Below are 13,020 nucleotides of genomic sequence, written 5' to 3' on the forward strand. Positions count from 1 at the left end.
TTCTAATACTGTGCATCGGCAGCGAGTTAAACCAAAGTTTCGCTTTGTCTTTTAGGGAAAACTGGAATAACCGCAACCGGACTTCATCTTGATTAAACGTACCGTCACCGATAGACCCGCAGATAGCCGACAAATCAGTTAAGTGTGAATACAGGTCTTCCGAAGCCATCTCGTTGAAGTGAGGAACGATGTTGATGTAAGATGGCCGGGACTTGAATGTTGGTTGTCCCTGCACTCGTTCCTGTGGAACCAACGGGGATGCTCCATCTGAGATAGCCGGTCTGAACCGACTGTTAACACCATGAGCCGGGGCTATGTAATTTCTCCTCTGCCCCCCGGGGTTTCCCATACCGCCCCGGTTAACTGGAATACCACGAACTCTTTCGGGCCGTTCTGCCCGATTTACCCTTTCTCAACCTCTCCCATTTCTGTTGTCTGCTTCAGCCCGTCTTCGATTAACAGGCTCCTCCACCTCATCTTGATAATTATTATCACCCTCAATCTCTGGTTCACCAACCTCGTTTTCGGGCTCAGCCGCCCGATTCCTTCTAACCCATCGATCTACCTCATCATCAGCTGCCCGAAAACCTTCGTTTCTATTATTATCTTCCCCCTCATCCTCATATTCAGTCGGAACACTCGATTGAACATCGACAATATTTATCCGAACTCTGCGGTTGGGGTTATTGTTCGGAACTGATGGTCCTGCTTGGTCAAAGTTTCGGTTATGGTTTCGGTTTTGGGTTTAATTACGGGTTCTGGATGCACGAGCTGAGTTATTTTGGGCGTTTTGGTTAATTTGCTCGTTTTGGTTATTGAAATTGAGTGGTGGAGGTATGTTATCTGGGTGAAACTGGTTATTCTGTGGGAGTGGATCTTGGTTTTGGTTGTTGTTCTGGTTCTGGTTTCCGTTTTGGTTCTGGTTCTAGTTTTGGTCTTCCATCTCAGAATTTATGTTTTGTACTCGGTTCTGCCGAGCTAACCTCTCGATTTCGGGCTCGTAAATTAACGGAGACTGTCGGCCCGAACGGCGGGTGTGCATAAACCTGTAATCTGCACAACTAACACAACCCGCGTAAAATACAGACAAATAAAATTTAAACTAAAAATAGAAAACAAAATTAAAACTAAAATTAAAATTAAAAATAAACACAAAAATCAAATAACACGAAAAGCACTAAGCGCACTAACTCCCCGACAACGGCGCCATTTTGATGACCGTCGTTTGAGTCAATCAAAAACCTAATTAATCTAAATAGTTAGAGCAAGTAGGGTATCGTATCACAAGGAGTATGTGGTCAATGTATTCGTGTAACAGATTTTTAATTATGATGTGAATGATTTTTTTAGTGCTGATCACACAAGCAATAGTTTGAATTTAAAGAACTAAGCAACGAACAAGTAAATGAGTATTAAGCAGTTAAAAAACAAATCACACCCGGGAATTCAAGTAAGCAACCAACAGTTATCTCATGCAACCTAACAAATTAATTATTAACGATTAACTGAAAACTGATCAATCGGACAAAACCTTAGACATAAACAATTAGTTTACACACGACACTGGTTATCAAACAGTCCTTGCCAGTGTGACTCAGTTAAGGGCAATTGTATGTTTTATCGTATTCAATCTAACCAAACAGTTATATGACTAATTATCTAGCAACTGGTAACAGATCGTTCAGACCAACGTAAACCTAAACCGACCGAATACACAGAAATACTAAACATCAATAATCATATATCAATCATAAATATTAATACACAAGTGTTCTTAATCATATGAGAAAAACTGTAAAGGTTATAAACTATACATCCCGGGTGCGATTCTAGGAGATTAGCCGAGCCTAGACATCATCAAATCTTCGATACGGGTGATATGAATCATGTGGAAGGTCTTGGCACAAGCTATAATGGTGGAAATCGCCTCTTGGAGCTGCTGGAATCGCCTATTGTTCGTCAAAACGGAGTTTGGGTTATTGTTTGATGAAGAATGAGATATAACCTATTTTTCCCGTCTGCACACCCGTCGCAGTACGCGATGGCTATATCACCATCCCATCACGTACTGCGACCTAAGAAAACCTCATATTTGGATTCCTCATCGAGAAACCCAAAATTCATATATTATGGCTCCCGTAACTCATTTTATAGCTAAGGATATGCTCGTTTTACTTCAAGGTCGCATTTTGTCAACCCATCTTGTTCATTTTTACAATCGGCTTAAGATTTCCCATCCATACTCTTCCCGAATCCTTGTAACACTTCCCAAGACATCAAATCATGCTTCTGTCTTCCCGAGATATCATTCCATGCTCGTACAAGTCTCCAATTTAGCATCTTTAATGATCAATGACCTGAAATACAAAAGCACGTATGAAGTACCAAAGTTCTAACAATACATTCAATTAAACTACATAATTAATAAACTAATATATATACAAAATACCCGACCATCAACTGCTCAAATGATGATTGTCATTGGAAGTAGAATTGTACATGGTTTGCATTTGAAATGTATTGTAATTTGTTACTTGAAATTGACATGATTAAATGTATTGTAATGTTTGCATGATTTGACTACATACTACAAGCTTTAAAAGCATTAAACACAAACTGTCAAAATAACATACAAACCATCATATCCCAAATCAAACATACATGCCACAAGTCTTAAATTGTTTCAAACACAAACCATGATGGTTTACTTAAATTGTCTCAAAAACACACCATCAATGTTACTCAAACACACCATTGTGGTTGACTTGGTGCCCTGCAAGTTCTGATGTTGTGTCTGTAAACTCCACATCTTCCACAACTCTTTTCATGCCCCATCCTAGTAAGTATGCCTCCTGCAGAAAACACTTCCCGAACCTCTTCAATATTCATCTTCCTCTTCTTGCTAGCTGCCACTTTCTTCTTCTCACCTAGTGCCTTCTTCCTGCTCTTCTTCGGTCTACCAATCTGAGTATGATGTTTAGGTGGAGTTAATATTGTTGGGCATTTTGAGGGTGTCCACATATCAGGGCCTAGTATGGTCCTGATTTGGTGGTTATGCACCTTCTTCCAAGTGTCTAACCAGTAAGCTTCATCAACCCACTTCTCCAATGGACCGACAGGCATGTTATTTTCTATCATGTCATATAGGGCTGCCACCGCATGTTTGCATGGCATACATGTCAAGTCCCATCTCCTGCATGTGCAAGTCCTATCCTCCACATTCACCACACATTGGCTTCTCAGACTTTTAACCTATGAACATAATTACATATTAACAAATGTTTTGTTGTAATATCATAATAAGGCAAATAATGGTACCTGGTAAGTCACTTCATCAACCATCATAACCGTAAATTTGCTTGCTTCTGTTTGGATTTCATCAAATTCTTTTGTTGCTTGCGGTGTTAATGGGCCCCTGGCAGTGGATTGCATCTTCATCACATTCACAATCCTCATGGTCAAATACTCTCTAATATACTCCAAATATGTAATGATCGGCTTGTCTCTTGCTCCAACAAGTTGCTTGTTGAAAGATTCATAAAGGTTGTTCAGCAACATATCACTTTTTGCCCTGCCTGAAAAATATGATCTTGACCATCTTGCTGTGGTCACCATCCTTCCTTTGCTGAGTTATTGTCTTAGCTCTTCGCATCTTGCATTCAGAAAGTTGTATTTGATGCCTCTGTTGGAATTTGGCCTTCAATTCCTTGGCCGCTATGTTGGGGGTGGTTTGTAGCTCAACCTCAATCTCTTTGGCAATAGTAAACATTGTTTATAGACCAATTGATCTACTTCTGAGACACTCGAGGTTTTTTGGAATGGACTTCACACACCAATTATCCTCAACAGATTGTCTTGAGATGTGCATATTCCAAGGGCAAGTGGGTTTCGTATCCCTTTTTCTTACCTTCAAATTTTCCTGACTTGTCACATTTGGCCCCTCACCAGCAACCAACTTCGGATAGGTCCCCAACAAATCACCCTAAACATTAAAGGATCATTCTTTTTGACATACAAATCTCTTCTGCCATGAAGAGCATAACTCTTAACCATCTCATTCAATGTTTCCTTTGATGGTATTAACTGACAAACAAAAAATGGACACTCATCATCATTATTCCTTTCCTTCCCCTTGAACTTTCTTAGCATACTAGTCAAGACACTCAAACCCTCATCATCAGAGCTCTCATGGGTATCCATGCAAGGATTTAAACCATCATCATCACTAATATGATCACCTACTACCTCATCCACATCAAAATCTACAATAGCTTTATACAACCTCATGCAACTTCTACATCCTCCAAGGGTGTTTGAAAGGCAGCCGTATACTCAGGATCACTTTCATGTGATCGATCACTATTATAACTGTCATCATCTTCCTCTTCATCACTACCATGTCCCTCACTAGAACTATTTTCATCAACACTCACTTCATGAACACTTTCACCACTTACTTCATGGACACTTTCACCACTCACTACATGAACACTTTCAAAACCAGGTACAAATCCAGAATCATATACCACAATTTCAGTACCACTAGTCCTGCCATGTTCTACAAGAATCTCAACAATTTGACTACCTACACCATCACTACCTCTAACCATAGCACAAACATCTTGAAAATGATAACTTCAACCAATGGCTTTAAACCCAAATCCAAACTGACACGCGTTTGTTTGTAATGAAAAGAACAAGTTGTACCACAACCGTATTATAACTTACAAAGTATTCCAACCAACAAACTTTTACAAAATTCAGAAACTTGAACTTCATCGATGTAAGTTATCTTCCCCCCTTCGTATCTTCGCTGCCCCTCGGTAGTGAAATACCCTCCATGGAAAAGTTTTATGGTGAACGCATGTGAATAATTTCACCTATAACAACCATTCAGCCCGTTAACAACATATAAGAAAAAAACCAAAATGTTTGAGCAAACTGTAAAACGTTACCATATAGGTCTTCCGTCACTATACTCACTATCCGGCCTAAAAGAATACGAGCTCGTCATTGCGATTTTTGAAGATGTGAAGTACGATCAGAAAAATCTGGGGGTTCAATGATGTAACGTTCGCCACGAATTCAATTTATGATGAAAACTTGCCCTAATTCGGGGGTTATAATGAATCAGGGAGAAAAGTGTGTGCAAAGACGACTTTAACCTTAACCATTAATAGTCAACGCTAAGTCAACTGACGGCAGGAGTCAAAAAAATCCACCGGAGAAACATAGATGCACAACATGCGCAAAAATTATGTTCAGTGGTTATTCCATCTCCCGACGATATAACCCAGGGAGGCAAATTGGAATCTTATCGAACTGAGCTCACCTTCTCTTGATACAAACAAAGTCAAATTGGCTTATTTACCAAACAGGTACCTTTTTGAGATGGCATATTTTTACCCGAACCAAAATAATACCTTTTTAAAATGGCTTGTTTTGACCTGAACCAAAACGGATACCTTTTGAAAACGACACGTTTAGATACGAACTAACCCGATACATTTTTAAAACGGCCCATTTTGACACGAAGCATAGAAAACGGCTTATTTAGACCCAAACCAAATCAGGCAAAACCAAATAATTGAACCAACGGACCAAACCAAGTACTTCCAAGAAACAAACTAAAACATATACTTACAAACAATGATTGGAAGTAAAGCCTATTTTATCTTCCCTCTACAAAGATATAACAATATTACCGAACCCATTTAATCAACCTGTTGCATAAACACAAAACAATATTGAGTATATTGCTAAAATCTAAAAAGATTCAAAATTTTAACATTCTTGAAATTCTAAAATTTTAAAATCGTGTATGCTTTTAAGGAAGACACTGCAGGTGCACTTAGACTGAAAAAGGAAAATGCCTAGGCGTAAAAAAGCAACACTTTTAATAATTGTGCTTTGAAGTTCATATTATTGTGTATTTAAATGTGACAAATTTAATCAGTTTATTAGGAAATGGCCAATTCAGACATTAATTATGGTAAAAAGAAAAGTCTAAGACATGTTAAAATTGAACCGTGACAAAGCCACTTGATGCGCATTTAAATATGTAAAAGTGTAAAGAATCATAAATTTTTTATTTACTTTTTTTAAAGTGCTATATTTGAACTCACATTACCCAAAACTTTAGAAACAGGATAAAATGTATAAGTGAGTCGAACCTTTGGTTCCATTAAATTATTGTTTCATAGCAGGCCCCATGAGTTTTCCATGACCATAGCCACCATTGTCAAAACGGCTTCTCAGGCACATAACTTAAGCTTCTGCAATCATAAACCAAATTAACAAATTCCATTATTTTTTAAAGTCAAGGAATAAACTAAAAGAACTGATAACTTACTCATTAAGGAGTACAGCAAGATTATTTATCATCTTGTCAGCTAACCCAACCTTCATTGCTGCAACGAATCACCATCTCCAATGACGGTAAGTGTTGCCTAATTCTTGGCAGTACCCTGGTATCAATGTTATTCTATATAAGTCAAGGGTTATTTTAGACATTTCACTAATAACAGATGAAAAGGTAAACATGTTAACATACCTCTGTTTCTGCAATAAACTTCTCAAACACACACATTGGCCCGTTCCCACTAATAGTTTTTGTAATATCCAAAGTTTCACTAGCCCAATGTCCAATCCCGTCCTGCGCAACCAAAGAAATCCTTAGATTTGATAAGTTTAATTATGCACGTCAAAGACATAATTGTAGGCATACAAGAAAAATTTATTCCCTCACGCCTACAAATAATGGCAGATAATATTTAATAGTGTTTATCAATTACAAACCGCACTATATAATCAACAAATTATATGTAAATTGTAAACGCAAGAATCTAATAGTGTTTATCACCCTATATTTATATATCGTTTAGGGAGAGGGAACCCCCCCCCCCCCCCCCGGTGATATGTGGGCAAAAAGGGGTGGGGCTGGGGGTATTGTCGCCCAGCATGTCTGTGTGGTATGTGTGTGTATATTATTATTATATACATGTGTGTGATATATATATATATGTTTATATATATATATTACTATTTGTAGCCTCTACACCATTACACCCCAAAACCAAATGCTCACTCCTTACTGATTGGGCGCCACACAACGCAAAACGCCCCAATTTATAGCCATTCCACTACGCATAGCCTTATTGGCCAATAAGTTGTTTTCAAACTCAATCTCAAACATACTCTAAAACGATATATAAATATAGGGTCATAAATGTATATGTAAATAGTAAATAACACTATATGTAAAATTCAAAAACAAAATTTATATTCATGGACTACCCAATTCTTACGGTAGTAATTAAAAAGTAAAAACAATCCAAAGAAAGAAAATAAATTTTGATTTTTATGCAAATTGATTCAAAAACCGAACAAAATCAAACAGTAATGCCCGGTTTAAATTGCTGAATTGGACAACTTGATTAAAACAAGAATAAAAGTTTGGTTTATATATATGAACTTTCCCGTGATCACTCCTCCTTTTCAGCCACCAATTTCGACAACTTCAGCACAAATTCTTCACTTTTTGTCTATAGTTGAAGCTCTAATTAAATCTTTACTTTATGTCGCATGATGATGATGATGATACTTTTCATCTTCTTCCTTCGTTCTGTGTACACATAAAATAACCAGCTTTAACAAGGCCAAGATTCATGGGTTTGATTCTCTGTAGTGACTTTTAAATGATACAAGAAAGATAAAAAATATAATAGTAAGGTGAGACCAAGGTTAGTGTGGAACTTTTGAGTCTGATAAGCTCGACAAAATAAGACCTAAATGGGCCGGATTAGGGTGGAATTCAATGGTTCAAGTGAAGACGAATTTGTTGAGGCCCAAATAACCCTAGACAACACAAAACATAGTGAACGAATTAGGAAATATCTATATTATCTATATTACAGTATACTATTAAGCATAAGTGATGGACGAAAGAGTCATTTCACAATTAGAGCATGAGGATACAAACGTCATTTCATAATTGAGCAGAAAAAGTAATTTGCCAATGCTTCAATCCATTCTTAAAGCGTTTGATACAACTTGACGAAGGGCTTCGATTTTTTGAAATTACAGAAGCAAAAGGTTTTAGGCAATAAATATTGTTATTATATTTTACCCTTGTGATTGAATGCTAGACACTAAATGGAAATTGAATTGTTGCCAATATGCCAATCCCCAAAATCTCGCGAGAGCATCCCAACAGACCGTTCAATTATGAAGCGCTATTGAATGCATGCTCGTCCGTTACCACAGCCTGAGACATTCGTCATTGTTCTATTCCTATCCCGATGTAACATCCTTCAGTTTTATATATATATATAACTAACTAACTAACGACCTTCCATACTCTTTTTACTTCATCTTCACTACCACAAATCATCAAATTGATGCAGATTTCCGACAAAGAGATTTATTTCTTCTACATACACCGTCAGCACCTGTATAATACCAATTTTCTTAATTTCTGCTTCAATTTGGATCGATCATTTGTGCGTTTTCAGATTTCTTGTTTGAAGTTGGAATTGAATTGCTTAAATCTGACATTTGGGTGAGAATTAAACAACTTTGAACTAGAATATGAGAATATGAAATTATTACTAGATGAGATGAAATTTAGCACACCAACTGTTTGATTTAATGTCTGCAAGGTGTTTTTTTTGTCAATATAATTTTTTTTATTTATTTTTTAATGTTTTTTTTTTTTGTTTAAGATGTAGAATTGACATGATGATGAATAGAATGTGCATAACTATCACCATATTTGGGTATCGTTTTCGTGTTATTGATCTTTGTTGCTGCTTCTGATAACGGATTCTTGGGGTGAACTGTGAGACTGAGGGCTTGACTGGACTGAAACGCTGAAGCACCACACGAAGTATATAAGTTATTTTTATACATCAGGTTGAGATTTTATGCTTTTTATGTGATTATTTCTAAGAATTAGGATTAACTTTTAGCTTGATATTGAGTATAAATTTAGGTGTTTTTTATTTTAATATTGTTTTTTATGGTTTTATTAGTATCTCTATTTTTTTTCTTGATATTAATTAATTGGTTTTCTTCATGAAACATGGACATCAATGAGGTGATTCAGAGGTCACATGGATTCCTTGGGTCAGCCCGCAAATTTGTTGGGTTGATATGAGCATGGACCGTTAAGCTAAACGTATTATCGGGTCCCATCAGAAGCTAAGCCGAAACATTTCAGAGTAAACCCAAAGCAATTATGACTACATTCGGGTGTGATCAGTTTGACGCATTTACTAATGGTTAGTGATTGGTTATTCTCATGTTTATAATTAAAACGTTTAGTCAGATAAAAAAGAAACACTTTTTACATAGCTTCGTGTCTTTGTTTCATTTGTCTTACCTTAAGTATAATTTATTTTTGATATATGATAAGGAAGTACATATGGAACCCGCTTTTAACGTTTTTTTTCTGCATTCCGTATTGCAGTATTGCTTACTGGGTGCCATGTTTAGCAAATAAATGAATATTATATATTGTACTTTGATCTTCACTATTAACATCTGAGTTGGGTCAAGATGGCCCAAATAAGGGCAAAACGGGAAAGAGAGAAAAAAAGGCTTACTGCCGAGGCCCTTCCTTTCAACCAGTCTAACGATCCTGCTTTCGAGTCACTTCCAATATCATTAAAAGGACATGCGAAATATTAATGCCACCAATCAGCATAACGAAAATTATTACGATCAACTCGGCACGTCTGCACAAGCTAGAGTTCCATAAGGTTCACTCCTTTCTCATGGATATAACTGCTCATTAATTACTCATGAAGTCGGTACCGAAACAGAAGAAAAAAACTGGTCAAACATGGAAACTGTTGGTCAAAGTCAATTAGAAATAGAACAAAAGGCTAATGATAATCTTAATACACTCAGAGGTCTTCCTACTAATGCAACGGTTACTGGTTATCTTCATTCAATTGCTTGTGCAACACATGCCAAAGTTGTAGATGATACCTGTTTTATAATCTGTTTTGTATGTGTTTTCATTTACTTAGCTATTTTTGAAATTTACAAGTTAATCATGCGTATCTTAAAGTAATAATTGAGATATTTCTTGATTTTCATATGTTTTGTAATGTTTTTCAGATGCATTTATTGTTTACATGACATTAAAAACTAATAATACAACTTGATTCGAAACACCAAAAAAATAACCCCCCTTAAACTTGATGGACATCAATGCACACGTTGGATATTAATAGTTGGTTTATGGGTTACATTAGTACTTGATGATAGAGGTGAAATTAAATGGTGACTTTAAATGAGGTGCCCCTTCAGATTACTCCCATTGAATCTGAGTTTAATTACCATCGATGCAGCCATACATATTATTTAAGATCATGCATGTTATGAAGCCATGAAGGATTTGATGCCTGATATTAACCTATTTTTCCAATTAACCTACTGCGACCATTATGGTTATTATTTTTATATGTTTTTGTTGAGCCAAGGAATAAGACATGGGAATCGGTGATGCTTTTTGTTAATTGTTACAATGAATGTTGATAAACTTGTAAGGTTTCTAGGGGTTTTCCATATGTAATGGTTGCTTCTATAATGTGCATTGTTAGCAAGGAGTTCTTCTGAATCCTTACATTATCAGTGAGGTAATTTTTATCAATTGAAGTTAATTAGCATGTTTTATCCGATTTTGAACATATTATTCTCTTTCGTTTTGGTCTAATTGTGACTTTGTTATTTTAGTTTCATAAAATCACAGGAGCATACAGCTGCTACCGGAGATAAACCGTGTCAAGTGTGACTTAGTGAATCCAAATGTGTGTGTCAATTCAATATTTATACCATCGCTTTTTGATTTTATTCTTATTTATTTTGACAATCACTGTTATTTCTACAAAATAAAATAATAATACAAAATAATAATAATAATAATAATAATAATAATAATAACAAGCCCAAACGGTCTTCAAAGTCACCAAGAATGCTTGGTAAGTGTCACTTTCTTATATTTTGAAGCTGCCTTGTAGGATTTGCTTTGAATCATATTTACTTGGTAAGATCAACCCTGTTGCTTGTGGCCTTTCTGTAATACACGTTGGACACAAGTTTGTTTGTTGAGTTAATTGGATTTTCAATGCATCATATGTTAGTTATTTTAGGGATGTTTGGATTTGTGTCGGGACTGATGATATTGTGAAGTCACAATACGAAGGAGCCTTCATATGTTGTGTTGGGTATACCTCCATATCTTATAATAAAATATGGAGCCTCAATTAAAGCTTACATGCTTAAAATAGAGATCATTTACATTGACATGGCATGATAATAACTATTCAATGTGGAAGTATATGGACTTGGAAGTCGAATAGGATCGGGTAATTTATAAAGCCTCTGGTTTTCAAGAACTATTGACGAAAACAAAACAAAATTGCTGATCTCAATAGTTTAAAGAATTGACTTTAAAAATTTTGATAAACATTTTAAATTCTAACTTGATTCTCACTAGTTATTCCTCTCACATGATTGTTATATTACTTCGTTCACTTAATTTATGTTAATGAAGGACCTGCATAAGATATTGAAGTTTTGATAGCTAACACAGTTAGCCACACTCCCAACATTTAGCAATCAGGCGATTACGATTTTAATACCAAGAAACTATGTACATGTGTCGACATAAGTCCACATGGATCCATCATAATGATATGGTGGTTTTGGAGGGTCACACAGGCCCGGTTAAGTGCTTGACTCCCTAAACGGATCATGCATGTTTATTAGAAGCATCAACTTCTTATCTTATCTACACTGGTGGTTTGAATTGTACATTAAAGTTTAAGTGTCAGATTTTGGTCCCTTTTATCATATAGGGATGTTTTATTATGTGAAACCTTTTGTGTTGTATGGTGTATGACATTTTATCGTTACAAAATTGTATAACAAACATCTCAATTTTATAAGAATTTGTATATACTGAATCATACAGCAGCAGCCTTGCAAAAACATAAAATAGTTCATTATTTTTCATACTATAATTTAAGTTGTGTTGTATAAACGTTGAATCCAAAGTTGTGTCATTAGCAATATGATTTGTTAAAATCGCATTTAAAACATTATTTATTGATATAATTAATAAAGGATTTCAAAGTGTTCTCAGTTTTCACGTCGGCTAACCTAACCCTCATTTCTAATCATTGTTCATCCGCAAATTTTTCCACATATCTCATGTCTTAACATTTGATCATATAATTACATTTAATGGAGGACCCAAGATTTGTTTCACATGCGTTGGTTATTTCGGTGCTCCAATACCTCTTAGCACAACAGCTCGGATCACATAACTAATGTTAACTTCTTGTTTCAACATGACACAATAATATTAATATTATTATAACTAATAATTGTAAATATTTTAACTTCATAACATACTTAGGCTTCCTTTTAATATGTATAAGTAAACATAAATTAGTTACATATATAAGTTACATTAGTTAACTAAATAAAAAAAGTATTAAACTACACAATTCTATTTAGGATAAAGTTAAAATACAAAGGGAGACAAAAATGAGAAGTGTGAGAAGGATTTATGACCACACAAAAAACCCCTAAAAATTAAATTAAAAAAAATAATAACAAAATCATAAATCAAAATATAAATAAAAAACGAAAAAAATTAAAAAAAAAAAACTAAAATGTTTCCGCCATCATTCCCGTTAAAAAAAATACAAAAAAATGCAAAAAAAAAATTGACGAAAAGACACAATGCCAAGATCAAAGACACAATGACGAAAATGAACAAAAGACACAATTATAACTAAAACAAGACACAATGGATCGCAAAACATAAGACAATGCCAAACAAAATATAGCACAATGTTGAGTAATTTAACACAATATAAAGAAAAAAATCCATAATGTCAAGGTAAAAAAACACAATCAATGCCGAAAATATACATAAAACACAATGATAAACAAAAAGACACAACGACTTTTTCCACTTACCATTGTGTTGTTTTATTTGTT

The sequence above is a fragment of the Bidens hawaiensis genome, unplaced genomic scaffold (genome assembly GCF_021521415.1).
Source record: "Bidens hawaiensis isolate Kalapana, Puna unplaced genomic scaffold, B.hawaiensis_p1.1 tig00006717_1, whole genome shotgun sequence".
NCBI classification, from domain to species: domain Eukaryota; kingdom Viridiplantae; phylum Streptophyta; class Magnoliopsida; order Asterales; family Asteraceae; genus Bidens; species Bidens hawaiensis.